Source organism: Cavia porcellus, unplaced genomic scaffold, assembly GCF_034190915.1.
Source record: "Cavia porcellus strain 051 isolate PalLab524CR breed Dunkin Hartley unplaced genomic scaffold, mCavPor4.1 scaffold_32, whole genome shotgun sequence".
NCBI classification, from domain to species: Eukaryota; Metazoa; Chordata; class Mammalia; order Rodentia; family Caviidae; genus Cavia; species Cavia porcellus.
In genome coordinates this window covers 28,054,018-28,080,402 of record NW_026947515.1, presented here as the reverse complement: position 1 = coordinate 28,080,402, position 26,385 = coordinate 28,054,018, and the positions used below count along the sequence as shown (strand labels likewise).

The following is a 26,385-nucleotide window of genomic DNA, read 5'->3' as shown; positions in this document are numbered from 1 at the left end:
CCTCTGCAGACGTATAGGCTGATGATAGGGGGCAGGTCACTCGGTTTTGCCTGGGAAGTATATTCTTGTTTCCGGGTCCTCCCTTCTCTTTATGCCTCCTGATTTCCATGATGTGAGCAGATTTCCCCGCTGTGCCACTTCTGCCTTGGAGCCAGACAACCATGGAGTGAACCCTCTGAAATTGTGAACCCGAATACACCTCTCCCTTAAATTGTAGGCAGCAGGTGTTTTGTTCCAGTGAGGGACAAGTAACATACAGTGGCTGTAAAGTGTAGCGACCTCTGTGAAGAGGGTGACTCTGGAACACACCAGTGAGTCATGAGGACACAGCAGGGCAGTCCTCCTCTGCTTATACCGATTCATGGCCAGTGAGTGCTGGCAGGTGTGACAGCTGAGCATGTGCACGAGTGTGTGTGGAGTTCAGAATCTCCCCATGGCAAAGCAGGGTACAGCCCACCACAGAGGGCTCATCCAGGAAGGCTGGAGAGGGCTGGGGATGCAGGGCTCCCGGGTCTGGTGACTGAGTTCCTTCTCCCTGTAGCTTCTCTTTTACTGTTCAGGTTGGAGGTGGGCAGCCTTTCCAGGCAGGTCTAGGTACAGCTGTGCTCACCTCCTTGGTCTAGATGGTGGAGAGCGTCTCCTCATTGCCTTTCAGTAAAGGAAATACCAGGGAAGGACACTGATTGCTTTGACTAAGGCCACATGACTATGTTTGGACCAATCACAGTGCTATGAGGACTGGCAGGGTGGAGCCACATGCCTACCTAGACCAATCAAGATGTTAGAGGCCTGGCAGGGCTGGCCAATGCCCATGGTACCCTAAAATCCCCAGGTTAGAATTAGAAGAACCAGGGGCAGGCTGCTTACCAGATGAACAGGGTCAGTTACAGCAAACCAATCTCAGGAGTTGGCGGGAGCCTGGGGTTATAACAGAGAAAACACATACCTAGGTGGATGTCTTTGGGTGCCCTAGGGCTGCTGTATTGAGGTCTGGTACTGCATTCCTGGCCTGGTCTATATAGGTGGGAACATGCAGCTGTTCCATGGCTAAGCTGGAATTTGCACCTAAGCAGTCTGGAAGAGGTCTCTTCACACCTTTCCATGGAGTTTCACTGGGAGAGCCCCTCCTGGAGGAATGTGGTCCATGGAAATTGGGGCATGGCCACCTGGACTGTGCCTGATGAGGTCATGTCACCTGGCAGGTAAATCCTCACCTGAATCCTGGCAGCTCCTTCATCACAGCCTTCCAGCCCCACCCACAGGGGCGGAGTGGATTCCTCAACACTCAGCATCCTGCGTCCAGCCCTGTGCCTCTCCTGCGCTTTCACAGCTCGGCAAGGTCAGGCTCCTCCTGGGCACACGGATGCCTCTCCCTGAATCGTCTTTGTGTCTCCAGCCCCGGGCATGTATCAATAAGGGTGCATTCATACCTAAATGGGTACCAGGTCACACATGTGTGCCGCCCCACTGTCTTCCATAAGTGGCTCTCAGACCCTTTTACACTTGCAAACGTCCCACTTTGCCCCAGGGCTCCTTCCACTTCCTTCATCCTCAGGGGTTGTAACCCAGCTGGCAGCCTCTCTGCTCCCTCTGCCAGCTGGGCAGATGTTCAGTTTGACCCCAGTGCCCTGGCACGGGGGATGACAGCCTTGGCAGGAACGTCTGCCTGTTAGCACAGCCAGGAGCATTGAGGGTGGGGGAGGGTGCGGATCACGCACATCAAAATGATGAGGCTCAGCCAGGCTCCCTGGGTGCACTTGGCCGCAAGGATTTGGCTGTCCTCTGCCTCTCCGCTCTGGAAGCAGCTGTCCAGGGTCCCGGCCAGCCCGGGGGTTGGTTGAGCAAGGCCCATGGTGGCTCCATCTGGGGCGTCCAGGTGCTCGTCTCGAGGCCGGTCGTCTCCTCCTGCCCTCACCTGCTTCCGGGTGGCAAGGTGAGTGCGCAAAGGAAGAAGTTTGGTGACGGGTGCCAGGGAAATGTCCTCCTTCCCGCTCCCTCCATTAATCACAGGCTGGTTGGGCGCTAGGCCCTGTTTAAGATGCGCCAGTGGTTTGAGGTGAGCGGAGGCATCCCCAGCTCGCTGTTAATCTGTTCCCTGTGAGACAGGCTACCTCGGGCCTGTTAATCACTTGCTGTAATTACAGCCTCAACTCTACACGGGGAATGTTAATGGATGCCTCGGAAGGAGGGGCTGCACACACACAGTGCCCCCGCCCAGCGGCCCCCAGATACCAAGGTTACAGGATATGATGGGCTGACTGAGCATAGGCATGACAGCGTCACCTGAGTGTGCTGTCCTGTAGATGGCAAAGGTACAGGTGGAGCTGGGGCCTACACTGCTCAGAAACCATCAGAGTGAAGGAAGGAGGGTGCCGGGGTGGGGCTGTGCGGTCACCACAAACCCCACACTCTCTGCCTCTGCTTGTGACCTTGGCCTTCTTGGGCCGTGTACTCTGGGGTCTGCAGGGAGCCCTCTTCTTTCCTCCTGGGCTTGTGGAGAAGGCCACCTGTCCTGGACCTCAGACATCGAGTCCCATCATCCCCAGCCACTGTGGTGTTATCTTCTTGCTGCAGAGCCCAGCTGCTTACCCAGAGTGGCTCTAATTGTGTGGCTGTGATGTCTGATCTGGCTCTGGCCTGGCCCACAGGCCGGGCTGTTCAGTTCCTCTGAGAGAGCTTTAAATACACCAGTGCCCACCCTGTCCCGATGCCACTCTGTCGGTCTGGGGCTAGACATAGGGAATGTCAAAGCGGCCTAATGTCTCCTATGGGTGGCAAGAGTGAGTGGGTTGATTTCAACCCAGGAGATGTGTCCTGGACTGCTATGAAAGTTCTGGGCCTGTGACGTGCTGCAGGGACTGGTGGCACTGGCAGGGCAGTCACAGGTCCCTTCCCGGAACATGCAGGAAGGGCTCCTGGATCATTCTGTCTGGGCTGGCTTGTGAGGACAGGGCCATGGTAACGCCCTGGACAGCCATTAAAACCCCAGTCAGCTCCTGCAGAGCAGAGTGGACTGCAGTGGCCTGCGGGAGCCAGGGGCAGCAGGGAGTGCTGAGGTGTGGTGGAGAATGACAGATGACAAGGGAGCGCAGGACAGATGAGAGAGGCAAGCAGAGAGAGGTGGCACCCAGGCCGCTGAGTGTGGGCAGACCTCCAGTGTGGGAAGCGGTGGCACCAGCACATGTCTGTGTCCCTCGTCCTGTGCCGAAAAAGTAATTTCCCTCCAGGGACCCCTTTTACCAGTGACACACAGCTCTATACTGGGACAGCTGACCTGGGGACAGCTCAGGGGTCTTCTGACCTGTATGAAACCCATGGAAGGGGAGAGCACCTTCAGTCCCTGCACAGGACAGACCAGCAAGTGACATGCCCCTGCCAGCCTCCCAGTGCTGGAACCCGCAATGGCAGCTGCTCCTGCCGGCCCTGCATTGTGCATCTCCTCATTCCTGCCAATGGCTAGAGGTCAGGGACTATCTTCTTTTTTCCATCTGGCTTCCATTGCATCTCTCCTGCTGGCTTTGCAGAACTCTGAAGGCTGCTGTTGTTTCCTGTGTCACCAGGTAATTCGAAGACTCTTCTAGAGCTTCTCTCCCAAGGCATCTGTGCAGAGGTCCGAGGATGGCTCTGGGCCTTCGGTGAGGAGGACTTGTGCAAACTGATTGGCAGAGGATTCTGGTGGATGAACTGGGTCTGAGGCTTTCACTGCAGCCCTGTTACTGTGTGGGATTCCCAGTCTAGAAGCACGTGCTTCCCTGGGCTGGGCTTTCCCGATCCGCTTAGCTATCTGCGTCTGTTTTCCCATCTGCCAAGGGGGAGAAGACTGCCTCAGTGAGTGGACTCTGAGAAGTCTCTAGAACCTTCTTGAAGGACCCCAATACCAAGAAAGCTATCCTGTGGGCATCTCTTGGGAATGCAGCTTCTCCTGAGGGCAGTGGCCTTACACTCGTCCCCATGGGACACTGTCATCTGCACTTGTATGTATTCAAAGGCTGAGCTGGGTAGTGATCAGAGGTGTCACATGCTGTCTAAGAAGCTGTCTTTTAGAGCACACTGTAATTTCAGGGCCAGGAGAGGCATCGATTTGGGTGTACTCCTCCCAGCTCTGAGGAGGGCGAGTGTCCATTTGTCCTGGTTAATTTCACCATGGGATGGACTGGATGACTGAGAGATGCCCAGGGGATTGTCCATCCCCCCTCCCATACACTCTCACTGAGAACATGGTGTACCAGGGCAGAGCTCCATTATGGTGGCCCCTCAGTACTGGCCAAAGTTAAGGTTTACCAGCACCAGAGGACAGATCTTCATGACTCACTTGGGCCTTTGTGGCTAGGAAGGACCAGGGTCTTACCTGGGGGCAGCACTGCCACCATTTTCAAAGCCCCAAGAATGGTAGAAGATGAGGGGCTTTCCAGGCTTAGACAAGGGCAGGGATGCCAGGAAGAGCATCTTCCAGGGGGCCAGTTTCCCCAAAGGGCTCCAACCTCTTCTTGGGTGGATCCTTAACTTCTCCAGTCCAGGAACAGAGCCACGAAGGCCCTCTCTGGAGTTGAAGACCCATCTCTAGGCCATTTGGTCTTCTGGATCCCAGAGTATGGGAGAGGATCCCACGTTCTGGCTGGCAGCATCGGAGCCCACATTCCGTGGGGGAGCAGCCACTGTACCTGCATGTCATCTTGGTCCGCTTCCCCTCTGTTTACCTGATGCTGTGTCCTGCCCCCATCCGGGACTGCAGTTCCTGACCCCCATCCCCAAGCTTGCACCCCACAACAAACAGGACAGGAATGGAGCAGATGGGCAGGGTCACCCCAGCCAGTTGCCACTGGTCTCCACAGGGCCTCTGGCCCCATCTGCTCTTCTGCCCCGATCTGGAGTCTGAGTTTTTGGTTACTGAGGTGAGGTACACTACAGCTCTCCTTCCAGGGGAAGGAAGCCATTACAAGCCAAAGAATACCTAGAGCCCCCGGAAGCTGGAAGACGCAGGAAAGACCCAACCCTTGGTCCTTGGAAAGGAGCAAGACCCTACCCATATCTTTACAGTGGTTCAGTGAAACCTGCTTTGGTCAGCCTGCTCCCGCTGGGAGAGCATGTTTGTGTTATTCTGAGCCTGCCAGTGTGACCATCCATTGTAGCAATAGTAGAGAGCGTGGAAAATGGAGAGTGGTAAGCCTGCACTGGGTGTGAGAGACTTCCCTGCATCCTGACAGGGAGCAACCGTGATTTTTAAGTATATGGCAATGGCTCTGCTGCAGTTGGCTCCCCTCCACAGAGATTGCAGTGAGGGGGGGTCATGTGAGTTCTGTAAGAACCCCAGAAATCAAGCTGTGACCTGAGTGGCTGCAGGGGAGGCTGAGGTCATAGGAGCTCCAGGTGAGGGACCTGAGCATCCCATCCAGCCAGTCCTGTCTCCTCTCACTGACTGGAATCACAAGTGTGGGCCCAAATGAGGGATAGGGCTGCGCTGGAATCCACATCCAGAAGCAGGTCTCTGTGTTCTCTTCCTGGGCCAGGAGTGCCTTGTCGAGCCCTGACTCCTCTGCATCTGTATGGTCAGCACTGTCCATCAAAGGACCTGCATCCTGTTGGCTAGAGCAGGCAGGCTTGCTGCCCAGGACTAGAGTGAAGGAACTGGTCAGATCCCAGGAGCTTACTCCCCTTTTCATCCTCAACCTCCTCCCAGTGGTTGCCTCTGTCTTGAGGCTGCAGCACAGGGAGGACCTCTCTATTGAACCATCCATTGTGGTGGCCACGGGCCCTGTGCAGCTTCCAGGAAAGTGATGAATTTGGGCTGGGATGTGCAACACACTGGACCTCAGAGACCGAGCCCAAGGCACAGAGTATAAAGTCTCTTGATGATCGTTAGATTGATTACCTGTCAAAATGATATTTTGGATATGTTGTGCTAAAAATATCATAAAGGTCACTGTTGATTGGTATTTTTTAGTGTGGCTACTAGAAAACATAACGTGAGACATTGGTCTCACAGGTTTCCACAGGACAGTGCAGTGCTGAGGTGGGCTGGCATTTTTGTGAGGTCCTGGTGGGTGCTCTGTATCTGAAGGTGCTTGCTGGGCACTGAACCATGCCCTCCCTAAACTCATGTCACCTCCAGTGACTGTGTGTAGAGCTGGGGCTTTGGGAGGTGATGAGGGCTGGAAGAGGTCATGATGCCAAGATGGCAGAGTGCCCTTGTGAGCGACAGCAGAGAGCTTGCTCCTTGTCTTTCCTTCATGTGAGCACACAACACAGGTGCCCGTCTGCATGCCAGGAGAGAGCCTGCACTAGACCTGGCCATACTGACTCCTTGATTTTGGAACCTCAGCCTTCAGCACTGTGAGAAATAAATGTTATTAAGCTCCCAGCCTGTGGCATTGTTCTGGTGGCCTGAGCTGATTGGCATGAAGCTTTAGAGGAATCACCATGAAACTCTGGGGGAGGCAGCAAGGTGGCAGGGGGACCGGGAACTTCTTGAAAGCCCGCCTGGCCCGTGTGGGGAGTCACAGGCCAGCCTGGCTTCCCACTCTGATTCCACACATAGTAGCAGGAGTCCTGGCATCTCAGCAGCCTGGAAGAGTGGAGGAGGTGGCAGTTAGGGACAGAATCTCATTTTTCTCCACTTACAAAGCTTTTTTTGAGCTGCCTCCCCCCACCCCAAAAAAGGGTTCAGGGCAAAGGGGTGGGGAGTGGGGGTGAAATGCTCCCTAACTTTCTCCAGGGCATCACTTTGCATTAGCATATAGTTAAATATTGTGTTTTTACTCTGATAAAATACACACAACATAAAATTTACCATCTCGACCATTTTTCAGCTCATAGTCTGGTGCCACTAGATGGTCACTGCTGTGCAGCCGTTACTCTAGTCCATCTCTGCGGCCTCGCCCTCTTCCTGAACTGAGACACTGTCACCCTTAGACACTCACTCCGCTGTGCCTCCCCACCCCCAGCCTGCCTTCTGTCTCTAGGGAGTTGTCATTCAGCATGTGGCCTTCTTTCATTTGCCACGATGTCCGTGAGGTTGACCTATGTCACGGTGCATGTGTCACAACATGGTTTAACGTTTTAAGGCTTTTTCACGTGGCTAATCTCACACCACTCACCAAACTGGTCATAGCAGGCCCAGACCACCTTTAAGACATTGGGGCTCACATCGGGGCTCACTAGGACCTGGCCTGAGACCAGAGCAGTGAGTAGGGTCTTGGATTCATCCCCAGGCTCAGCCAGCTTAATCTGGGGTATGTCTCCAACCAACAGGGCCCCCCCTCCACTGTAGTAATGATTGTCATTTAACTTAAAAATACAGTCTGCACTGGAAAACACCCCCTTCACTCTGTACCTGCCCCCCTCCCCTTCTCTTTCCCTTGAGATGAGGTGGACACCTTCTACGGATGAGTCCATGTGACAGGACAGGTCCAAGTAGGAAGGCTGTGGGACTTGAGGGGATGGATCCAGTTTGAAGCCTGCTAATGGTGAGGCTTTAAAGGCAAGTCCCAGGCAGGCCACGTGTGCAGTGTACACAGCAGTGGTGCATGAGGAGAAGGACATGTTGTGTGGGCTGAGGTGCTGACCACATGTTCCCCAGGACAAGGCCAGACACATTTAGCAGGAGGGCCTGGGCTGGGGTGCATGCTTAGCCCTTCAGCTTTACAGATCTCAACGTGTAGCTGGGGTGGTGGGCAATAAGGGGAAGCAGGTGGGGCCAGGAACTCAGGAGCAAGGCTGGCCTTTTCTCCATGCCTGTGGGGTCTCAGGCTGTGGGACATCTCTGCTCTCTGGTAGCTCTGAGTGTTCTGCAGGGAGGAAGAAAGACCACAGAGCTTCTGATGCCCAAGCTCCATGGCCAGAGTTTTCCAGTGTCAGTAAGACACGGCCCTTCCGTTGGACAGGGGATGGGAGTGGAGTGTTGCAGGGTTGCTGAGCCCACCCCCTTAGCTGGTTCATCTGTCCACAGAGCGACTCATACTCGGCCAGGGCACATTGCTTAACCAACCTCATTACTCACGTGTGTGTATTTAGGAGCTAGGAGAAAGATAATACCTTTCAGGTTTGACCCAATTTTAGTTTTTGTTGTCATAACTGTGGAAAATCGACCTTTGAGCCCCTCGACAGCAGGGCTGAATGGAAAGTGATTTACAGCAAGTGTGCTGTGCGGAATCCCTAATGCGCCTGCAGGACCACGCTGCAGCACCTCTGTGCAGCCCTAATTTCCTCTTAGCAGCAATTTACACGGCAGATCCCCCTATTTTCCCCACCACCTGAGAGCCTGCTCCCTGGAGATTTTCAAAATTGGGTTACCTTGAATTAAAGTAAATAAGGAGAAAGACAGGTAAACAAGCAAACACATCTCCAGCGCTGGAATCTGCATTTCCAGGCTTTGCCAATCTTCCCTCTGAGATCACTCCACCTCCCAGGCAGTGACGTCACTTCCTGTTTCTAGGAAACAGATAGGGGTTGCAGGCAGGGAAGCTGAGGCTCCACACTGTTTGCTTACAAATGTCTTTCCTTTTCTGTCTTTTCTAGGGGAGGCAGGACGAGAAGTTACATAATCAATGTGTTTGATATGGGGAAGAAGGGGGGATAGGGCAGTTGAGGGGAACAAGTATATTAGTTCAGTATTGCTAGACAATATGCCGCCTCCAAGACCAGCTACTTAAAACAGCAATCTTTTTTTTTTTTTAAATTGTTCACAAGTCTTTAGCTATGTTGGGGATCAGCTGACCTTGGCTGGGCTCCTTTATGGATCTGGGGTTAAATCTGTGGCTCTGGTCTAGAGCAGGCATAGCTAGATAGCTGTGTTACTGGTGCCTTTCAGCTTCCTCCAAGGTCGAGGGTTCAACCCTTGCAATGACAGAAAATAGTGGGGAGACATACAAGGCTGCTTCTACCTGGCTCAACAAATCACATGGCCAGATTTATACAAGATAGAGGAGACTTCTCACTTTAAAGAGGAAGGCTGCAATGTTCCCTGGCAAAGTGCATGAGGCTGGGGAGGAAAGGAGTCCCAGGAATGTGGTCTGACCCTGATGATGGAGATGAAGGTCACCTTGCACCCTGAGTGCTTGTCATAGACTGATTACTAAACCAGACACACTGTGTGCTTGATCCTGTTTCTCAAAGTAACCCAATGAGGGAATTATTCTATTTTATAGCAAGTAACCGGAAGTTGAGAAAGGTTAGGTAATTTTCCCAGAAATAGAGAGAGTAGAGTCAGAATTTCGATCCAGGTTTATTTGATGTGCGAGCCCAGATTTATAGAGGCCTTATCTTTGTCTTTGTAGTGCTGCCCTCCAGTTCCTGCTTCTACCCTTGGCTGTTTGCTCCTCTCACAAGGTTTACTTTGTGGATGAGCAGATGGACAAATGGGTGGATAGAAGGTTGGGTATACACGTGGGTGAGTAAAAAGATGGTGGATGGATGATGGGTGGGAGATAAATGTGTGGGTGGATGGACACCTACATACGTGGAATATTGGGTATCTGAATGGATGAATGAACATAATGGATAAATGAAGGGCAGCTGTGTAGATGGTGAATGAATGCATGGTAGATAGATGAGTTGGGAAGTGGACAGTTGGATTAATAGGGGGATGGTGAGTGGGAGAATACATAGGTGCATAGATGGATGATGTATGAGTAGATAGATAGGTATCTGCACAGATGATAAACAGAGTGGATGAATGGGTCAGTGAATGGACGGATAGGTGGGTATATGGTTAATAAATGATGAATGGTTGGGTAGGTGGATTGATGTGTGGGGTTAGCAGCTCTCTCTCAGCCTCATCTTGAAGTGTGTTCTCTGCTTTGCTGCACCATGCTGCTCCTGGGAGGTTGTATTTTTCACTCATTGCTGAGACAAAATACCTGATGCCCAAAATTAAGGAAGGAAGTGTTTAGTTAGCTCATAGTTTGTGGAGGTGTCAGTCTATAATCAGCTGGCTCGAAGGCAGGGTGGTGTGGCAGAGGGGCAACTGTTCATGGTGGCAGCAGATGCCAGAAGCAACAAAAGCAAAAGGAAGGAGCATGAGAGAGAAGACTCTTTCTGTCCCTTTAATTGTATATAGGCCACACCCACCATATAGCACAGCCATAATCCTAGCATTAGACCTTGAATCAATTACAAATTCTAGAAGCCCACTGCCATTACTGTATGAAGATTTGGGGGATATCCAAACAAAAGCCATAACATTCTGGCCCCAGTCCCCCAAAGACTCTTACACATTCTTTATGTAAAATATATTTAATCCATCTCCAAGAGTTTCCAAAGTCCTAACAGTTTCAGTGTTGCTGAAAAGTTCAAGTCCCAAGTCTCCTCCAAGACCTAAGGCAGACTTTGAGCTGTGAGCCCCTGTACAAATGCAAAGTTAAAAACACTTTCAACATTCAATGGCATAAGATAAACATTAACATTCCATAAGGTACAGACAGGAAGATAAAAAGCATTGAGACCAAAGCAAGCCCAAAATCCAGCAGGGCAAACATTAAATCTTATAGTTCTATGTGGAACATCCAAAGCAATCTGTGGGAATTGTGAGCTGAAAAGGTTTTGTGTGACTGCCCCTATGGCACTTCTCGTGGTTGTAGCCCCCATGGCTTTTCTCTTAGGCCCACTCTGCTCAATCCTTGCAGCTTTCCTTAGATGGTCCACATTCCTGGCTTTTCTAAACTTCTGGGATCCCCACTGTACCTTTGGCTTCACACTCACAGTTCTATACACTGCCCTGTCAGGGGCACACTGCCTGGCCTCCCAGGCTTTCTTCTAAAATCAAGGTGAAAGCTGTTTTAACTTCAAAACTCCTGTGTTCTGCATGCACCTAAAAGCAGCATTATATGGACCATGCCAACGTCTGTTACTAGCTGGAGCAGTAGCCAGGCTTTTCTCTCTCTTGGCTGTAGGGGTTGAGTGCCTAGATAGCTGAGCACTCTGAACCTGATTGAGAGGAACAGATTCTCTGTGACACCATCATTTTGGAATCTGGTGCGGCTGCCATCATTCTGGAACATGGGGCTCTACTGCTTTCTCCTCAAAGCAAGGTCTTTCACTTTTAAAGTTTTGAATCTGCAAAGGATGAAGAGTTGCTGCTACATGCAATGCCCTCAAGCCATCTTTTCTATTCTCCTGTCCCTTTTCAACAATCGAGAGCTCCTCAACTCTGTCTCTGAAGTCCCCAGCTTTACTGGAGCTTGCTTTCTGGACAAACTCACAACATTTTAAATCATCCTGCTGGACTTTTAGCTCTTGGTTTTCAACATAAATCTGGGTAAAAGCCCCTAACAGTAATCATGCCACAGCCTTAGTATTCGACTGCCTTGTGATTTCTTCTGCCAGATTAGTCTGCCGCCCTTAATCTTAGTCTCAGGCAAAGTCTCTGGACACAAGCAAAATGAAGACAAAGCTTTGGCCAAGTTATAATACACATCATCTGTACTCCAAAAACCAATTCAGTCTTTCTTCCCAGAAGAAACCTCCCGAGCCTGGTCTTTACCAGCAGGTTTTCTATCAGCCTTCTGGTCTTCTGAGCTCTGACTAGTATCTCTCATACAGAACAACCTAAGGTGTTCCAGCTCTGCTCTTTTAGGCGACATCTCTAAACCTTTTCAGACTCTTCCCACAACTCTTGAACCACACAGTCAAGTGTAGTACCAGCAATCACCCCACTTCTCTGATACCAAATTCCATTGTAGTCAGGTTTGCAAGGAAAAATGTCTAATATGGGACATGTAATTTATAGTATTATCTTATAATAGTCACCCAAAGAGTTAAATACAACAAGTATGCACACTAAGACCCAAGGAATCCAGCTGAAGGCCTGGATCCCACATCCATGTCCCGCATGAGTCCAGCTGAATACCTAGAGCCAACAACAATGACTCATGCAAGCCTACTTCATGTACCTGTACTGAGAAGGCCCAAATGTCTGCGGTAGAAGCTAGAAAGTCTATGCCAGCAAGATGAAGGATCTGTGCCAGTGGGCTGAGGGTTCTATACTGAAGCCAGGAAACAACAATCAAAGTAAGAAGCAGAGCTCCCTCAAAAAGTACCATAGCTATCTTCAGCGACAATGAGGTCCCAAGCTCCTCCAACAATAAGAACAGCCAAGTTCATATCAGGAGGCCAGAATGACAAACTTCTCAAGGAGATTGAGCAGCACACCATCTTCCCCTCCAGAGCCAGGAAACAATGCTCAATATAAGGACCAGAGCTCCCCCAGAGTGAGCCACAGCCGCTCTCAGCAGGAATGAGGCCCTGAGCTCCTCTGATGATGAGAATAGGCAAGTTCATATCAGGAAAGAAACTTGACAAGCTCCCCCAGGAGAACCCATGGCAACAGGAGAACCAATAGCACCACACAACACAACACACCAAGGAAAACCACAACGCTAAACTCTTCCTCTCCAATTTTCCTTTTTCTCTTGGCAACAATCATTGGGTGGGCCATCCACGCTTGGTACCATGCTGATTCAGTTCAGCTGGTGTTACAAGATGACCACCAGTTATCAGTCCACCAGAGAGGTCTTCCTTTCCTCATGTACTTTTCCACAAGCCAAGAGTTATCCGCTGGGTTGTAAAAATACTGCCCAAAGGAACTCAGAAGGAAAAGAATTCCTAGGAAGGCAGATGCCAAGGTGAGCCCAGATCCCTCGGGAAGGCATCCTGGAGGACAAGGTGGGCGCTGAGTTGATGGGGGTTTGAATAGCTAGGCTTCCTTCCTGCTGGACCTTGGTCTGGGCTCCACACTCCAGAGAAGAGGTAGGAGGGGAGTGGAGAGCCTCTCCTCTACCTTCTGTTCCTCATCATCCACAGCTGTTCTGTTATCCTGTGCACATCTGCTAAACATCTGTTGCTTCCAGAGCAGCCAGTTCAATTCAGGTTCCTATTACTGCCAGATGGGAGGTTTCAGACTCCTGCAGTCATTCACCTCTGTTGACCTGGGAGGTCTTGGGCACACTGTGTGCATCTCTTGGTAGCTACTGGGCTCCCGAAGGAAAGGGGAGCTGCTATACCCCACTGGGCTGCTGCAAAGACTGTGCATCAGAGAGACCCTATCAATATCCCTCACCCAAGTGCTTCCCACGAGTGTTTCCCAATCCTTGTTCCATGTGCTCCGTTGTCAGCAGGGGGCCTACCATGAGGGTGTCATCCTGCCCCGCACTTCTTCCCTCTCCTCTCACTAAAGGAGCTTGTGAGCAAAGCTCTGGGCTCTGGGTGGTGTACCATGGTGTGGGTCTCCTCCCACTGCTGGTGGAAGCAGTAGAGGCACAGCTCAGCCCCAAGTGTGGGCTACTGCAGCATCATTACACTGATTCTCTCTTTTCCTGGATATACTGATATAGGCTCTGGCTTTGCCTTTGCCCGCTGAAAGATTCCGCAGCCCTTCAGTGCCTCAGGGGCCTGAAAGACACGCTTTGACTCCAGCTCTGTTTCCAGCCCAGGAGGCGAGTTTTTCTTTAATTAGAAAACAGAGAGTAATTTACACACTATGAAATGCACAGGGCTTATAATCTGAAGAGTTCTGACAAATGTACACAACTCTCTAGCCATCACCTAAATTGAGTTTTAGAACCTTCCCATCTCCTCTGTGTTGGAGTGGAGTTGGTGGGCTGGGGAGGACTAAGGGAAGCAGCAGGGGCTGGTGGCTCAGGACCTCTCACAATGGGTTAGCTGGTGCTGTGCAGGCTGAAAGGCTTCCTGGGAGAGGGAGCAAGGGGGGCAGCCTTCCTGGAGCCCAGTCCCGAGCTAGGAAAGAGCTGTGAAAGCTCCTGGGCTTTCTGCCTCCCCCAAACCTGTGTACTCAAGTCACCTAGAAAGATTTCCATGCAGCAGACAACGTCCCCAGGTGTTCCCAGACCCAAAGAAGACAGTCAGGTGGCCCAGCATGCACCTGCAGGTCATGTGAACACCTGAGCTGATGCATGGATGGCTAGAGGTGAGCGTCGCTGTGGCCAGGTGTAAACACCAGGGTTATATAACACTCTCTCCCAGGAGCATGTTTAATTACGTGGGCTGCCCAGAAATCCTTCTGTGCACTGTCTGCCTCAGCTCCCTCTGGCTACAGTCTGTCCCCATTGCCTCCTGTTCTTGGGGGAGATGGAGGACGGTCAAGGACCTGGCATTCACACAGGGACCTGGGCAGCTTTCTCCCCGTGGCTGGAGTTCTCCCAGAGCAGGGCTGTCTGGGGAGTTCTCTTGGAATGCATGGATAAAGCAAGTGTTTCACTGTTGCTGGTGATAATTTTATAAAAGCATGTGACTGTCTTGAGTCATTTCCCCAATGCCCAGGCTGGATGAGGGGTGTTCCAGAGAGTGTGGTGACAACCTAGGAGAGAATGCTGCTGTGGGCAAGGCCGCAGGCACAGATGGGGTTTCAGGACAAGCTAGGTGACCTCAGGCCCAAAAGAGGGGATCTAGGGGAGCAGGCAAGAGGAGTCCTGCAAGTGGAAGCCAAGAATGAATGAGTCTCCACCAAGACCCATTGACTTTTGTGACCCCCAAGCCAAAAGGCCCCACTCTGAACTCCCCAGGAACCCTTTGTGCCACCACCCCTCACACCCACCTTTCCCCCTTGCCCATCACCTGCCCGGCATCTCCAGGTGTCTCTGCTTTCCATGTCCCTCATCTGCTCCGTCCCCATCCTGCCCCTCCCCTGCCTCCCTGTGCCCTTCTCTCCCACTTACCCTATCTGGGAAGATTCCCTTCCCGCCTCCTCGTGTGCCCCTCACCCCCAGCCTGACCTGTATCAGGCTGAGCTGAGGTCCTATTTCTGACTGATGATGGTCCCTGTGGAGGATGTGGCTGACTCCTCAGTTAGCTCCTTAGGTCTTGCCTCTGCCACCAATTTGCTCAGCTGGCCGGGGCTCAGGCCTGCTTGTCATGGCACAGGGCGGCTCACTCACCCCAGCTTGTGGCAGCTTTGCTGATCCCTGCTCCTACATCCCAGCTCTTTCCCCTTCTGCATCCATCCCCGCACCCTGTGTCCTGCTCTGTAGCTGGCACCTTGGAGCACTGTAATCTCCTGTTTGTCATGGGACATGGACCCATCCTCAGCCCAGCCAGGTGCCTTTCAGGTGAGGAACAAAGGTGGGCTGTCACACCTGTGTGGTAGGAAGGGCCCTGCTTGCAGGTAAGCAGCTGTGCTTGGAGAGGCTCACAGAAGGGGAGGTGGGGTGGAGGGCATCACTGGGCTTTGGGTCTCCTCTCTTAGACTGGATGTCATGCTGCCCTTGTCTGGCTGCCCACGGCTCCACCAGACTCTGGACTCTGATGATCTGCATTTGATGTTCCCTGGTTTCCACTATCTAACATGGCACAGCATGCGTGGGCCACATGTGCTGGATACCAGGAGGTGGTGAGGCATTGGTGGGGTGTCCTGTCCTGTGGACCTTGGCCTGCTTTTCATGTGAGGGGAGCTTGTTGGGCCCACCTCCAGGGTTTCTCTGCTCCACATTCTGTGCCATCCCAGATATGTTTCCCTCCACAGCCAAGGAGCCACCTCCAGGGATATGAGTGTGGTGGGGGTGGCAGGGAAATGGTTTGTCCACCTGTTGGCCTGGACACTGAGTGAAACTCAGAGCTCTGTTCTTTCCTCCCTTCCTCTTTCCCTTTTTCTCCTTCCCTCCCTCCAGCAAATACTGGGAACATCAAGGTTTATGGTGGTGAATGAAACATAGATTCCCCAGCCTTCTCAGATCATGGCAGAACAGAGCATAATGAAATATAATAATTTGCAACAAGTTCCAGGAAGCTATGACAGAGGGTGACCAGGGAGCTGGGGTGCGGGGGGGGGTGGCCTTAGCATGGATAGTCAGGGGAGTCTGCCTTTAAGGTGTGATTTCCACTTGAGCTCTGAGAGATGAGAGGAGCCAGATAAAGAGGTAGCACATGAGAAATTTTCTTCTAGGATGCAGTTGGAGGACCTGGCTCCTAGAAGCCCAGATCCCATTGAGCCCTTGCAGCATCCAAACCTTCCTCTGGAGACTCTTTCTTTGGGTTTTGTGAGTTTCTTAGCCTTGCCTTCCTCCCTTTGAGGCCTCATCTTGTTCCTCTCAGACAACCTTTCTTATGCACCCCATGTAGTGTCATCACCCCTGATGCTGATGACTCTGATCTCATCTTCTCCTTGGGCTTCTTGTCCACGCACGCAGCTGCAGTTCCGACTGTGTGCAATGATCTCTGGTTAGTTATCTATGGCTGTGGGAGAGGTTACTCCAAAACTTAGGGTCACAAACAACCATCAGTTATTAGCTGTTAGTCTCTGGGACTCAGGAACCTGGGAGCAGCTTAGCAAGGTCTCTGTCAGGGATCAGTCAACCAGGGCTGCAGGCGTGTGGAGTCGAGCTGGGGATGGGTCTACACCTGTGGGCCGCTAGCTTCCAGTGCTCTCAGCTTTTCCACTGGAGACTTGGATGTCCTCGTGGCGTGGTGGCTGGCTTCCTCCAGAGTGACCTGCTGCACCTCAACTGCCCCGAACAACCCTACTACTTCCTACTGTTCCTCTCAGCCTCGAGGCGGACACCACTAAGCCATAGAACGTAGCACACAGCCCCCTACCAAGCATCTCTCTGTCCCTCCACCACAGGCCCTTCCGGTTCAACCTGTCCAGTCTGAACTCCACCTGCAGCCGTGAAACATTGTATTATGCCATTTTTAACACCAGAAAGGCGTCCAGGATAGCACCATAGCTGTGTGTAATAATCAACCACCTTGTCAGCCCTGCTGAAGTCTGCTATAAACTTTCCTAACAGCATGAGCCTCCCAGCACCGCTCCAACCTTATTACAAGCCAGCACCCTACCTAGTAGCTGGGCAAACCAGAAGCTTCAGCAGTGGCTTCCATTCTCCGCCCTCTCCCCTGCCTGTGGGACCGATCACCAAGTCCTGGTGACAACGTTCATTGGTCCCCTCCCGCCCTTCTGAAGGTCTGCAGTGCTCATCCACTCACCTGTGGCTGCTGATTGAGATGCCTGCCTTGTTTGTACTCCGCTGTCCACCAGGTCTGCACTGGCACCAAAGCATGATTCCTAAAACACAAATCTGCATTGTCTCCTGCTTAAAATTCTTCAAATGGCTTTTTAAGTCCTCGGATGGTATGCAAGGTGCTTCTTGATCTGGCTCCTGACTTACATTGGCCAGTCACATCTTCGGTACACCCAGTCCCAAACCACCTGCTCCATTATTTACGTTCCCTAGAAGACGTCCCCCTGGCCTCCTCCAGGATCTGCTGCCTCTTCTTCCTCTCCTGGCCTCTCCTCCCACTCCCCCTCCTCTGTTTGACTCATTCCAGGGTCCATTACTCAGGAGCCATAACACTCCCTCCACGAGTGTGGTGTCCCTGCCCATCAGAAAGTCATTTATTCACTCAGACACATTGTTTCCACACCTGCTATATACTGGGCAGGGTGCCCAGCACCTTGGGCATGGCATGGAGCAAAACAAGGTTCCCCCTTGAGGAGCTGCCATCCGCAGGAGCCTTCCCTTGTCCCCCGCTGTGTGGGATGGTTGGTTGCCTGCCATTGCTCCATAGCAAGTCTGTGGGGACAGTTTTCTGCAGCATTGTCTGTGTCCCCCGCATCTATTCTCAGCACAGCAATGTTGCTTTCTGGAAGGGCCAGAAATAGAGCTAGATGTGCAGAGTGTCCCATCTGCTTGCCTCGTCTCCGTCCTTGAGTGTGGAGGTGGGGCCCAGGCCTAGTGCGGGGACAGGTTAGTGGACAGCCCCATGTCAGCAAGAGCTGCTTGACACCTAGGGGCCTGTTGGGCCACGGCTGGACCAGCGTTCTTGTATTTGGAGGACATGTCTCTCTCCCCAGCTGCCTCCCCAGCCTCGTGGCTGGGAGTTTCAGGCCCCAGCCTGAGCTTGGGGCAGATGACACCAGCTTTCTCTCCGGAGACTGTCTCTGTGACCTTGGGAAAAATCACTTCTCAAATTACACCTTCCACTTTGGGAGCTTCAAACACAGTGCAGAGGACACATAAATTACACGAGGCCCTTCCCAGTCCTACTGGATGTGTTGAATAATGTAACATTTCAACAATACCAAAAGGTACACTGTATTATTAAAATAGGCTGGCATTAAAACGGAAGAAGAGTAGCTACAGTAACACTGTCACAGACTCCCACCAGATGCCAGAATAATAAAACCCAAATTATTATTATTTTTTTTTGCCGGAGACAGGATTCATAAGGCATCAGGGGAGACGAGAGAGTGAGGCTGGTTTTGCAAGCGTGGCTTAAAAACAGGAGGAGGAGGAGGAGAAGAAGGTTCATTTACTGGGAATATTGTGGGTTCCTCATCATCTTTACTATGAAGATGCACTGCCACACATTATTTTTCTCTTGGTTAAGAGCGTGGCAAGCTTTGCTTCCTAGGTTTGAGGCTCAATTTAAACCCTGTTGTTGCTGCTGAGCTTATGTTTTGGGGGAAGTATGTACCATGGAATAATCAGGATGACAGGGAGGCCAGCAGCCCTGAAGGCTGCCACAGAGGATGGATGAGGGAAGATGGCCACGAGGGGGCAGGGTTGGGGAGGGGGCAGCTAGCGGGAGGGGAGGTGACGCAGAGCAGGGTCACACCGTGGGTTGGGAGCATCTACAAGGGTTCTGCACCCTAAGGAACTGGCACCCTAAGAACTTGGTTTCTGACTTCAGGGTCCTTTGGAGACACCACCACCATGGGTACCATGAACAGCTCCTTTCCTGGAATATTGTAATGGTTTTAAAAAATGAATTCTAAATCTTTGCCGTGGCTCTGATTTTTTTTTTTCTTTTACCTTTCTGCTAGACAGAAATGGAAGGCTAAAATTTCCCCCCCTGGGATGAAATGAACAGGCAGAGTTGTGGGGGTGGAGAAGGGCCCTCTCAGACACAGAGTTGGTCCCCTGGGATTCTGGCCACCAGGTCTCTGATCCCACTGGGAGGCCAGACGGGAATTCAGGCGTGTTCCTGGTGATATTTGTATCTTCATTTTGAAAACAAACAAATGTGCAAAATACCCTGAAAACATAAAACTTGATTTCTGAAGATTTCAGGGTTCCTCAGAGATACCACTATAATGGGCACAGAGAGCCCTGTTCTCTGGACTCCCCTGTGCCCCACCTGCCCCCCAGCACCCCTACCTGGGGCATTTCTGACCTTCACAGAGAGAGAGGCCCCGTGAGTCAGCAGTCCTGCAAAGGCATGGCCTGCTGGGGTGTTAGGAGAGAATGCTGCTTTGATTTAGTGCAAAGCTCTCTCCGTTTATTTTCTCTGTGGCTCTCTCAGGGAGGCCAGTGCAATGACATGCAGGCCTGGTAGATGGGAGCCAAGTCGCCGTTGTGCTTGTCGAACACCAGGCTGCTGGGGATGCATCTGGTACAGAGCAGGAGCCTCATATGAGTTGGTGGGGAGGGGCCTGAACCCCTGTTCAGGCTGTCCAGGTCACAGGCCCAGGAAGGGGTGGGCTAGGAGGATGCTGAGCCCTACAAGCCCTGTTCCAAGTTCTTCCCACCTCACTGCCCCAAACTCCCCAAAATGTCACCCAAGCTTTCAAAGATAATGGGACAGAGAGTGGTCCGTTCAAGGAACTTGAACCAAAGGATTGTTTGTGAACCTTAAACTCAAGTCCTGCACTTGCATCTGCCTTCAGGGGCCACCTTGTCCAGTACTCTGTGTGCCCCCCACCCCCTGCCGAACTGGTGGAAACCAGGGGTTGGGCAGTAAAATGAGGGGCTCCTGCGTTCACAGGCCCTTTGGGCCCTTTGTTTTCATCTTGAATCTCATAAATAAAGCCACTTCCCCAGGTGATCCTTAGTTCATAAGGACCAGTGATGTCCCCAACCTGCCCACAGATCCTGGAGTCCAAGTGTACCTTTCTCTCTGGGATGGGGAGAAGCCTGACTTAAGTTTTGTTGTTGGGCCCCTGTTTGCATGAGCAGCAGAGGATGCGAGGGGTCTTGAAACCTGGGGTGCTCTGGTGGGCTTAGATTGCTTTACTATGTAGAACGTGGAGGTCATTCTGCTGCACCCCACTTCTGGGAGTCGGCGTCCTGGAGTGAACAAAGTGGCCGGCGGCCTTGTCTAATCCCTGCCTGTTTTCTGGTCACCTAGAAGCAGCCAGGAGCGTTGCTTCCCGCACACGCTCCCCCTGCCTGGCTTCTCCCTCTTTTTCCATCCTTCAGCTCACAGGACCAAGAGCAGACACAGCAGGGCTCTGCCTTCCTGCTGCCCTTAAGGTTTGCCCTTTTGGGGGGATGTGTGGGTGAAGATGCTGCTGATGGCTCGGGTGCATTCTCCAGGCCTCCTCTTGGCCCCCTCTTTTTCTAGTAAATGCTAACTCACCACTCTTCACTCTGTGGGCAAACACCTGGGCTTCCGACCAGGGCGGTGTATCCGTCTAAGACCGTCTGGGTCAGCGCAGTCTGACCCAGTCCCATTTTCGCGTTTGCCTGTCCTGGCCCAGGGCCCTTTGGTCCCTCTCTCTTCTTGCCCAGGGGCCCGTCTGCCTGTGGCTTCTGCTCCAACGGCGGTGATAACTTCAACCCCTCTCTGCCCTGTCCCCCCTGGGGCTCTGTGTCCAGGCTGGACGAATGTGTCTTGTCTCCTGCGGTTCCTCATCCCGCCTTCATTCTCTGTCTATCTGTTCCTTTTTCCTTCCTTCTCCTCCCTCCTCCTTCATGTGTGGCTTATTTTTCATAGATTCTTTTTAGAAGTCAAGATGCTCCTTTTCCCCATTTTATCAAGTAACAAGTAACAAGAATCTCAGGAGATTCTTTTGCAGTCGGAGCACAAGGGTCACCCCAGGCCTCCTGCCACCTTGGGACAAAGCGAGGACCCTCCTGACTCAACAGCCAGGAGTAGGGGTGGCCAACACACACAGTGGGCATGGGGACTCACTGAGAAGCTGCTGCTGGTGGTGGTCACTACAGTTCTTCTCTGACATTGAGCCTTCCGCCCAGCACTAGGGCATAACCCTATCCCTGGACAGGTTCACACTTAATTGACACTTTCCAGCTTTCTGTGTCCCCGCTGCCCACGTCCAGTCTTTCTGAGAAATGTGAGCATCCCTAGGGCCCCACATTATTGAAGGGGGATCCTAATCATTAAAGAATCTGGATTTTGAAGAAGCAGGTAGAAGGATCAAGAAGGACTCAAAACTCACGGTCACTAGTGACCTTTGTGCTCCCTGTGCTGTACCATCCCTGGGGTCCTGGAGCCAGAGGTGCAACCTGTGTGTGTGTGCATGTGTGCAGAGGATGGGATGAGGGATCAGAGTTCCTCATTCGACTTCCCCATAGTGGGGAAAAACTGAGGAGCTTGGGGACAACCTTCCTGCACGAAGGTCAACAGTTGGACGCGCCCCGTGTGTTCCTGAATTGGGCAGTGTGCTTGCCAAGGCTGGATGGTAGGGGCCTGGCACTGTACTCTGCTCTCTGTGGGTTGCCATGAACATGCTTCAGAGAAAGGAAGATGCAGCTCCTGCTCCCGAAAGAGACACACTGGACTCTTGTCCCTGATAATGGCAAGTTGGGGCGGGGGTTGGGGGAGAGAGCAGACTGTGCTCTTGACACTGGGGCTCTGGGCAAATTTAGGGAACTCCCTTTGACTCCACCATTCCAGTCAGACACCCAACCCTTGCAGGCCCTACCACTCCCCCACCTCTGCCTAAGCTCAGCGCCATCAGAACCTCGAGACCAGCTTTGTGGCCACTTTATTGTCACCTGCCATGCCTCCCATTACCCTGCCCCATTATGTTCTCTCTGGCATCCTGGAGCAGGGGCACCATGGAGGCTAGGGGCAAGGACATCCCAGCACCCCAAAACTTTGATGGCTGGGGCTTCTGGGGCCATGAGGGGCATGTGTGGGCTGTGGTCCTATGTTCTGTGCCATGGTAATGGGTGGCAGGTGCTTCTGCAAAGCCAGGAAAGATATGCCTTTACAAGCAAAGACAGAGGACAGGCTGTCCCATTACCTCCCATAAGGATCTGGTCTAGGAAAACAAAACCAGGCTGACTGGGCTTTGGTGGGGCCAGGTGAGGCAGCTGGGAGGGGCTTAGAGGACACAGGCTGCTGCTCAGGCCTGGACCCTCGGGTGGAGGCTGGCCTGGCAGGTGACAGTGCCATGATGGGTCCCCACCCCCAACTGCCGCTGTCTTCATCCTCTAAGCCAGGGGTGCAGATGGGCTGTGCAGGATGTGTTGAGGTGAAATAATGTCTCGGGGGAGCTGGCTTGGGGGGGCGGTGCAGAGTGGAGAGATGTGGGATGCTAGGGGTGCTTCCTTCTGGGGTTCGTGTGTGGCTTGGCTCTGGGTGGGGAGATGCAAAGGAAGTTGTCCCTGGGATCAGGGGCATGGAGTTCAGGAGTTACAATTAAGACCAAGGTCGTGGACACAGCAAGTGCCTTTATCTGTCTCCCCTGCCCTTCCTGTCTTCAGCCCTCTTTTCTGCCCTCATAGGACTTAGGTACTGGATGCTGGGTGGGCATCTTGGCCGAGCAGCTTTCATATGGTCATCTGGCTCCCCACCCATTCCACAAAGCAGCCTGGTGTCCCCAGGAAGGGCTTCTGTACCCACATCCTTGTGGGATGCCCATCACCCCTGGTGCCTTCCCATGCTGCTCCTACTGCACTGGGAGGTGGCTCTGTCTGCCTCAAAGGCCAGAGAGCAGAATAAACAAGGGCAGAAGGGTGGCCTTGCCAGGCAGTGTGCCTGGCCAGCCCAGCCCAGGCCCTCTCGGTACTGGAGGTGGTGAGAGGGAAGAGCAGAGCCGAGCTGCCAGCGACCATCCAGCCTAGGGGAAATGTGTGTGTAGATGCGACCTGAAAGAACCAAAGCAGGCTCTTGGGAGTCATACCCAGGGTCCTGGGACCAAAGGGCATCCCAGGGGACCTCCCTGAAACCTCTGGGAGGCACGAGGAGCTCTGGATGGCAACCGCTCCTTCTCAGCGCAGCTGGAACCAGGGGAGCCTGAGGTGCAGACCTCAGGTCCAGGGGAGGCTCGGAACTCCTGCTTGGAACCCCCCGCCCCGAAGGGTCTGTTGCAGAGTGAATGCGCCCCTTGCCTTTTGTGCCAGCTGCTGAGAACCCAGCCCTGAGGCCCCAGGGTGCACTGCCCACCTGCAGTCAACTCGGCTCCCCTCCCTGCTTCACCCCCCACCTGAGGGTCCCACCTCCGTCTTCTCCCCCATCGCCACTTCTCCCTCACTGCCTTTAGACTTCGGAAAGGACACGGCACTCCACTTCTGTGGAGGAGGAATGCAGTAACCCCAGAGCCAGGGTTACTGCCCCTTCCTGTGTCCGACAACCTGTGCCACCTACCTGCGCTGAGTGTGGTACTGGTGGGTAAGGCAGGGGCTGGCAGCACTCTCTGTGAAGTTGCTCCTGCCATTAGGCTGGGGGCTGGGCTCCCTTAAGTAACTGCATTGTAGGAAAAGAAGCAGGGAATTTTAACAGTAGCAGTGTTTTTCCTCTAAGGCCCTGTCGTGAGATCTCTGTGATGGGTGGGCGGAAGGTGAGGAGCTCCACTCCTCCCTGGGACTCCCAGCCTGATCGCATCGGCCCCAGAGCCAGGCTGCAGGCTGATGGAGCTGCTCTCCCAAGCTGTGTGCCTTCTACCAGCCTGGCAGCAGGCACGCTATTCAGAGTGGGATAGATGAGCACACAGAAGTCTTCCAGGGCCAAGGTGTGCACCGGCGCTCCCACCCCCAGCCCCTTTTGGGGGCCACAGGACTCACCACTTCCTGGAGCCTAACTCCAGAAGATGAGACACGGCTCTAAATACAACCAGGAGCATCAGTGGGAAAGAGTGAGAGGAGCATTCTTTCCTTCTTGCTTAACCTGAACTAGCCAGGGATTCAGTGTGAGTCCCACGGCTGGCTGCGGAGGTCTGCCTTCCTCAGGCACACGCATCCCAGCAGGGGTGCAAAAGCTTACAGTGACATCAGATGAGTAGTGGGGGGGGGGCGTCCATAGGAAGGGAGCAGGGCGTCTGGCTGGGATGGCTTAAATGGGACATACTATGTTCAGAGTCACTGGGGAGAGGAGACCAGGGCAACCAGCCTCACAATAGGTAGGGAGGGCATTCCAGGGGACTGATGGGGAGGCAGCTTGCCTGGAGGGGAGCTGGGAGGCTAGGGGAGGTGGGAGGGACCCAGCTGTGTGAATGCATAGACCTGCCTCAGGCCCCTGCATCTCAGCTTTACATCCGTCATCTTGTCTTATTTTCTTAGAGCGCGAGTCCTCAGAATCCTGTAGACCTCAGGCTCCCAAATGCTGGCTTTACCACAACTGTGCATGTTTTCTCTGAATGAAGTGGGACCGTGGGAGGGTTGTAGTCAGGGCAATACTGTCAGCTGGCGAATCTCCTGCAAAGAGCCGGACAGGTGGCTGCCGGAGGGCTGACAGTGGAGGCTTCCAGAAGTGCGAGCAGGACAGGGCCTGAGAGAAGACAGAGCAACTTAGTGGCATCCAAGCATCCTGGGCTGGGGGCCGGAGGAAGCGGGAAGCCAGAGCATGATCACAGCAGCAGAATGACCCATGTGGGACGTTTTGGCAACAGAGATCCATGCTTCGTTTTCCTCCAGATTCCCTTCACTTCCCTTGGCATGAAAACCCAGAGTACTCTCTGGGACGCTGGTCCCTGGGGGCAAACCTGAACAGTGCTGCTCTCTCTCTCTCTCTCTCTCTCTCTCTCTCTCTCTCTCTCTCTCTCTCTCTCTCTCCCCTCTCATTTATTAATAATGCACTAGAGCTTGTTCAGATAAAAATGAAGACAACCAGTTCAAAGGCATTGCTCAGAAACTTTGTTTCTCTTTTCCTTCAGATTGAAAACCTGTCCCTGAGAATTTAAGTCCTTCTCCTGGTACCTGCTCTTCTAGTGATATCAGTGACATCGTACCCCAGAACCTCCCTCGGGTCTCTCTGCCCAGCGACACCACTCTCTCCGCCCCCTGGCACCAGGTAAGGTTCCCCAACGACCTGTCATGCACACTCCGAGCTTGCGCTTGAGAGTGGGAATTGAGGTGATTTCACTTCACAGAGGAGTCGTGGGGCGGGGTGCACTGTGTGGGTCTCCAGCTCACACATCACCACCATGGCTTGTGACTTCTATTGGGAAAGTCTGGCAGGAGGAGAGCATGACTGGTGGAGTTTTGTAAGGCTGGGTTGAGGAACCAGGCAGGAAGTGGAAAAAGAGGAAAGAGACTGTTGGTGAGTGTCCTTGCAGGTTTTTGTCTTAAGGGCAGTGGGGCTGCCTAGGATCCCTGTGCAGGGGTGATTTTCATTGTATGGAGATGATGATGTCTTCTCTGTGGGAGCAGACAGGGCAGGGGATGCTGGGGAGCTTCTGCCCTGTCTCAGGAGGGCAGCTGGGTGGGCCCTGGGCTCAGGATGAGAGCAGTGGGATTTCTGGGGCCATGTTTGTGACGAAGTTTTAAAGGACTCCTGTTGCTGTGACACAGCTCCTGGCGTTGCCGTAAAGCATGCTGGGGTGTGTTTGTGGGCACTGCCTCACTCTGCCGAACACGAAGGCTCAGGAGGACCTTCTGGAGACATGTTTGGGGCTGACTCACGCATCCCAGATGCCTCTTAATCTGCTGGGTCCCTCCCACCTCCCCAGATGTCTCTTAATCTGCCTGGGGAGGGCAGATGCAGTCAGAAGTACAGACAGGCATGTGGCTCAGTGGGCCGGTGTGCCAGGCTCCTGACCTCTGCACACACTCTGTGCCCCAGCTCTTCTTGTGAACTCAACATGGGCTCCAGAGAGTGCTGCCCAACCCACCCTGCTGCAGATACCCAACTAGCCCAGGGGCAGTGGCCCACTCCTGCCAGTGGCTTCCACACTCCGGTGGACAAGCAGAGCCTGAGAAGCCCATGGGAACCTGGGTGGGGCTGGGGCGCTGGTTCAGGAATGTCCTCACTTTGAAGGCCATGTAGTGTGGTGCCAGCCCTGCAGAAGCATCTTGGGTTCCAAGGGATTTGCAGGGAGGCAGCGGATTCCTGGGCAATCACCCACCTGGACCAGAAAGGGCCCCATCCGTTTGGTCCCGTTTTAAAGCTCATCCCTTCACATATGCGCTCATATAGTAAATTCCAAGTCCTTATTAAAAACACGGGTGGAAATTAGTCTGCTACAGAATGAGATTTGTCCCCGGGCAGATGGCTCTGTAGCTTTCCAGGAAGAGATGCCCTCCACCCGCAGTATCCAGGACCAAAGCCACAGGGAGGTCGCGTGTTGTCCCCTCCCTTCCTCTTCACTTGCCCCTGTCACTCTCTGAGACAGAATCTCCCAAACTACGTCTCTCTGCACTGTTGGGGTCACTTAGCAGAGCCAGCAGGCACAGCTGGATGTCCCTTCCCCAAATGTGTTTGCGTGAGTGGCAGAAGCACACTGTCCTGGAGCCCAGAGGTGAACCAAGTTTTGGC

General features: G+C 53.0%; 1 protein-coding gene across 2 annotated transcripts in view; it reads left to right on the top strand.

Annotated features, from left to right (window-relative positions):
* Nucleotides 1–26,385, top strand: part of Rbfox3 (RNA binding fox-1 homolog 3) — a 391,380-nt gene that overhangs the window by 75,917 nt on the left and 289,078 nt on the right. For both annotated transcript variants that reach the window (XM_063242534.1, XM_005001422.3), the window contains exon 2: nucleotides 24,785–24,921. The gene's annotated coding sequence lies outside the window, so the exon portion shown is untranslated. The remainder of the gene's footprint in view (nucleotides 1–24,784; nucleotides 24,922–26,385) is intronic.